This window comes from Rhineura floridana, chromosome 3, assembly GCF_030035675.1.
Source record: "Rhineura floridana isolate rRhiFlo1 chromosome 3, rRhiFlo1.hap2, whole genome shotgun sequence".
Classification (NCBI taxonomy): Eukaryota; Metazoa; Chordata; class Lepidosauria; order Squamata; family Rhineuridae; genus Rhineura; species Rhineura floridana.
Genome location: NC_084482.1, coordinates 161,857,872 through 161,863,871, shown reverse-complemented (window position 1 = coordinate 161,863,871; position 6,000 = coordinate 161,857,872).

The following is a 6,000-nucleotide window of genomic DNA, read 5'->3' as shown; positions in this document are numbered from 1 at the left end:
GGGGGGAAGAGTGGGAGAAATCACGCTGTGGCAACAGGGATCCTTGTACTGGTTTCTGCTAGTGCAAAGATTTGGTTGAATATGGCCTTTACCTTTCTAAATACATGTATAACTTCCAACCATCCAGTTTTGCTGTGTACTTCTGAGGTTCCTGAGACAAAGGCTTTGTGGACTGCTTAATAATGTGGTTTTCTGTTATTCATTTTGTTTTCATTTGGGAAGGAAAGAGGGAGTCAGTTTTGCCAGAAAAGGTGGACTAGTCAAACCAGTTTCAAAGTTGTTTCATGGCAAACAGCTGACTTTTTAAGAACAACAACCCAGAAGCAAACATATTTTTAAATGCCTTTATGTCTCCTAGGAATAGAAAGCAGATTGTGCCTGTTCCTGCCATGTGGCAGTAAAGAACTCCTTTTAGTGGAGTAGGCAGCTGCTTCAAATATATAGAGCCAGACATATTAGAATGGCACAATTAATCCCCTTTGAATTCAAACTGGTCTGTCTTACAAAACACTGTAGTTGTTGTTATGTACCTTCAAGTTGATTACGACTTATGGTGACCCTATGAATCTGACCTCCAAAATCATCTGTCATGAACCACCCTGTTCAGATCTTGTAAGTTCAGGTCTGTGGCTTCCTTTATGGAATCAATCCATCTCTTGTTTGGCCTTCCTCTTTTTCTACTCCCTTCTGTTTTTCCCAGCATTATTGTCTTTTCTAGTGAATCATGACTTCTCATGATGCGTCCAAAGTATGTTAATCTCAGTTTCATCATTTTAGCTTTTAGGGACAGACCTGGTTTAATTGGTTCTAACACCCAATTATTTGTCTCTTTTGCATTCCATGGTAAGTGCAAAGCTCTCCTGCAACACCACATTTCAAATGAGTTTATTTTTCTCTATCCGCTTTTTTCACTGTCCAACTTTCACATCCTTACATAGAGATCAGGAATACCATGGTCTGAATGATCCTGACTTTGGTGTTCAGTGATACATCTTTGCATTGGAGGACTTTTTCTAGTTATCTCATAGCTGCCCTCCCCAGTCCTTAGCCACCTTCTGATTTCTTAACTATTGTCTCCATTTTGGTTAATGACTGTGCCGAGGTATTGATAATCCTTGACAAGTTCAATGTTCTCATTGTCTACTTTAAAGTTACATAAATATTTTGTTGTCATTATTTAGTCTTTTTTGTTTGAGTAAACAAATATTGCATGGTCACTTTAAAGGGATATTTGGGAAATATCCCATGTACCTGTTTACCATGATGTAACTTCCTAATGGGAGGGGTTTATTTACCTGACTTCCTCCTCCTTTGTCCTGGGGGATTTTTGAATATTCTCCATTGCTGATCCACCATTGAGAGAGGCCGCATGGCACAGATGCTCTCTCTGAGAGCATCCATACCAAAGACTAAGATGGACTGAGACTATTTTTCTTTCATCTAAACTAGAACCTATGTTTCTGAACATATGAAGAATTTGTGAGTAAATGTTATTTATCTTTTACCTAAGAAGATTGTGTCTGTTGTTGTTTATATAGAGAAAGGTGGGGCTGGTTATATTCTCATTCTGCTGCTTGTATTTTTACAACTCTGCTAAGAAATAGGACCAACCAAATTAGTTCCTATTTCTGTGTGTATTTTTATAATACCGAACATTTTTAACATTCAGCTATAGTCCTGCTTTTGTGCTTTCCTCTTTAACTTTCATCAGCATTCGTTTCAAATCATTACTAGTTTCTGCTAGTAGTATGGTATTGTCTGCATATCTAAAATTATTGATATTTTCCCCTCCAATTTCCACACCTCCTTCGTCTTGGTCCAGTCCCGCTTTCCGTACGATATGTTCTGCGTACAGATTAAACAGATAGGGTGATAAGACACACCCCTGTCTCACACCCTTTCCTATTGGGAACCAATCGGTTTCTCCATATTCTGTCCTTACAGTAGTCTCTTGTCCAGAGTATAGGTTGTGCATCAGGACAATCAGATGCTGTGACACTCCCATGTCTTTTAAAGCATTCCATAGTTTTCCATGATCTACACAGTCAAAGGCTTTGCTGTAATCTATAAAGCACAGAGTGATTTTCTCCTGAAGTTCCTTGGTCCGTTCCATTATCCAACGTATGTTTGCGATATGATGTCGGGTGCCTCTTCCCTTTCTAAATCCAGCTTGGACGTCTGGCATTTCTCACTCCATATATGGTAAGAGCCTTTGTTGTAGAATCTTGAGCATTACTGTCTTGCCCAGAGCAAGACTCATGAGACGGAGACGAGGATCGAATCAATTCCTGTTTTATTAAAGTAACATAGAAGGTAATACGTTTCATAGGCACACTATGCTAGCTCACTGCAATCCCTAACTAAGCTACCTAAGTAAACTCTGCAGTGTGTGAAGGAAGTTGAGTCAGCACCCTGGTCAGGGGGGAGCAGGCTTAAGTAGGAAAAGTCTTTGCCTGTAATCTCTGACTCCTTTGAAGAATCTCCCTCTGACCGAAGTGCTTCTCCCGGCATCTGGCACAGGGCAAAAGGGGGCGTGCCTCCGCTGGCTCATCCGGCAATACAGCCTTTATAGGTGCTGCCTTGGCTTCAGGAGGTAGAGAAGTGCTCGACATGTAGGCTGCTGGATAGTCTGGTTTTCCAGAAAGACTGTACAGAAAGACAGTAAGGGGTTAAGAGTGTACAGAAGCTCAAGGACGGAGCCTTGCAGCTGGCACAATGCTTACTCTATAAAATCCTTGAAACAGAAACTAACAAGGTGTGGGGGTGTAATGGTGTTAGGACAGTAGAGGAAAGTGTATCTGTATCTGTATTCTGTCAGTAAAAGACTCTTACGAGAACTGTGTGTGGATCTATTGGGCTAACGGGCTAACATACTGGGTAGCAGGGCTAACGAATTTTTCAGTACACGCTGCCAACATGACATGCCAAGGGGGGAGCTCGGGGGGGTGGAGTTGGTATGCGCGCCAAGACATCCCCCAACAGCTCTATGGGGGCATCTGAAAGCTTAGCGCGGTCTTCTTCTGCGGGAGAACTGTCCTTGGGACTGGCACAGTGTCAAACACACCCCTTCCGCCTCATCCTCGAAAGTCTCAACACCCTCTGATCCCTCCCCTTGTTCTAGTAGCCGGCACTGACGCTCATTCAGCCCCCCTCCTAGATACTCCTGAGAGAGCTGGGGCTCGACAATTACTTTACTTGCATGGGATATTAAGGCAATAGTTCAATAATTACTGCATTCCCTGGGATCCCCTTTCTTTGGAATTGGGATATATATTGAACTCTTCCAGTCTTTGGGCCATTGTTTAGTTTTCCAAATTTTTGACAAATTTTTGTCAAAATTTGGACAGATTCAGTCTCAGTAGCTTGTAGCAACTCTATTGGTATACCATTTGTTCCTGGTGATTTGTTTCTTCCAAGTATTTTAAGAGCAGCTTTTACCTCACATTCTAAACTTTCTGGCTCTTTCTCATATGGTTCCCCCATGAATGAATCTGTCGTCCTTGCATCTCTTTTATAGAGTTCTTCAGTGTATTGCTTCCATCTTCCTTTTATTTCATTTCAATCAGTCAGTGTGTTCCCCTGTTGATTATTCAACATCTGTACTTGTGGTTTGAATTTCCCTTTCATTTCTCTAATCTTTTGGAATAGGGCTCTTGTTCTTCCCTTTTTGTTGTCCCCTTCTATTTCTCTACAATAACTATTGTAATAGTTCTCTTTGTCCCTACGTACTAGTTGCTGTATTATTGCATTTAGGGTTCTGACCGTGTTTCTATCTCCTTTTGCTTTTGCTTTCCTTCTCTCTTTAACTATTTTAAGAGTTTTGTCAGTCATCCATTGAGGTCTTTCTCTCTTTTTAACTAGAGGTATTGTCTTTTTGCATTCTTCCCTGATAATGTCCCTGACTTCAGTCCATAGATCTTCTGGTTCTCTGTAAACTAAGTTTAAAGCCTCAAATCTGTTCCTTATTTGATCTTTATATTCTTCTGGGATGCTATTTAAATTGTATTTTGGCATTATGATTGCTTTGTTCTTCTTCTTTAGTTTTCCTCTGATTTTTGATACGACCAGTTCATGATCTGTACCACAGTCTGCTCCTGGTCCTGTTTTTGCAGAAAGTATGGAACTTCTCCATCTTCTGTTACCAATTATATAATCAATTTGATTCCTATATTGACCATCTGTTGATGTCCACATGTACAGTCGTCTTTTTGGTTGCTCAAAAAATGTGTTTGCAAGAAACAAATTATTGGCTTCACAGAATTCCATTAAAAGACTCCCCAGTAGTCGAATGTGCTCCTGAGGATAAAATTTTATCCTTGAAGCACTGGAGAACTAAATGGACAACCAGGATGCGAAACAAGATCACCTCTTTTATAGACTCTTACCAGGGACGGAGCTTTAAAAACCGAATAATCGATGCTCCTGATCCTTGTTCCGTCTTAACTGCCTATTCCTCAATGACTTCGGCTTTGAGCACGATACTGAAATCTAACCCACTGATCCCCAGATCCCACCCAGTGAGAGACCGCCCTAGGTGGTTCGATAAAGCCTGTCTTGACACCAAGTTGAATCTTAGAAAGATATACCTTCATTACAGAAGGGATAACCTAAACTCACTCCCCCCAGAATATTTTTCTACCAAAAAACAAAATAAACATTTGATAACCATTAAAAAAAAAGACAGGCTACTCTAGAGGTATGGAAAGCTCTGATTAATGTCTCCCAGATTAAAAACTCCAAAAAATGTTGGTCACTTGTCACCGATGCCCTAACCTCTTCCAACCCTATTTCCTGTAATATTCCTGCTAGCACTTGGGAGCAATACTTCGCTGACCTATTCGCAACTCAGAATGGCCAGTCCTCGATATTTCTCCCCCTTGCAGACTCTCCTACCCAATCCTTTTGGCCGCCAGTTATACAGAGTGAGATTTCCTTTCTGATTGGCACTCTGAAACCCGGATAGGCACCTGGTCCAGACACTATTCCTCCTGAATTACTAAAGTCCAACCAACCTTGGTGGACGCCTCTCCTAGCAAATTTATTTACCTCAATTAATAACACTGGCCATTTTCCCATCACCTGGCTTGAAGCCATTGTTATTCCTATTTACAAGAAAGGAGCCAGAGACGAGCCGTCGAACTATACGCCAATCAGCCTCCTCTCGGTAGTCGGCAAGCTTTATGCCAGCTACTTAAATCTAAAGCTGACCTCTTGGCTCGAGGATGAAAACATTATAGGCTGGGAACAGGCTGGCTTTAGGAAAGGGAGATCCACACTTGACCACTGCATCCTATTGAATCATTTGTCAGAAAATATATGGGCCCTTGGGTAATGGCTCATGCAAGGCCTTTGTTGACCTTAAATCTATGTTTGACGCCATCCCAAGAGACAAACTCTGGGCCAAGCTCTATCGTTCTAACATCACTAAGAGACTTCTGTACCTTATCTATCATCTCCACCAAATGACTACCATCCATGTTCGCTGTGGTTCTGATGGGACATTAACAAATTCTATCCCTGTATATGATGGCGTCAAGCAGGGATGTGTTTTGGCCCCTGCACTTTTTAATTTTTATTTAAGTGACCTTAGTGTATGCTGTCATTCTCCCACTTTTCATCCCCCAAAGGTGGCTGACCAAAAGTGTCCTCTGCTCCTTTATGCAGATGACGCAGCCCTTCTTGCCTTAATAAGCCTTAAAAGATTATTCCGTGCCTTCATGACCTACTGCTCTCTAAATTCATTACTCATAAACTTTGACAAAACTAAAATTTTGGCTTTTTCCCGCCGTCGTGCAACTTCTGAATGGACAATTAATGGGGGAAAAATTGCCCAGGTTAGACAATTCAGGTACTTGGGGGTCTTGTTCCACTCCTCCCTATCCTGGTCCCCCCATATATATTCGGCGATGCAAACTGCCAGGAATACAATGAAAGCTATCTCACGTTTCTTTTATACTAGAGGTGGACAGTACATTCCCACCGCTTCTCAGGTTTTTAAAT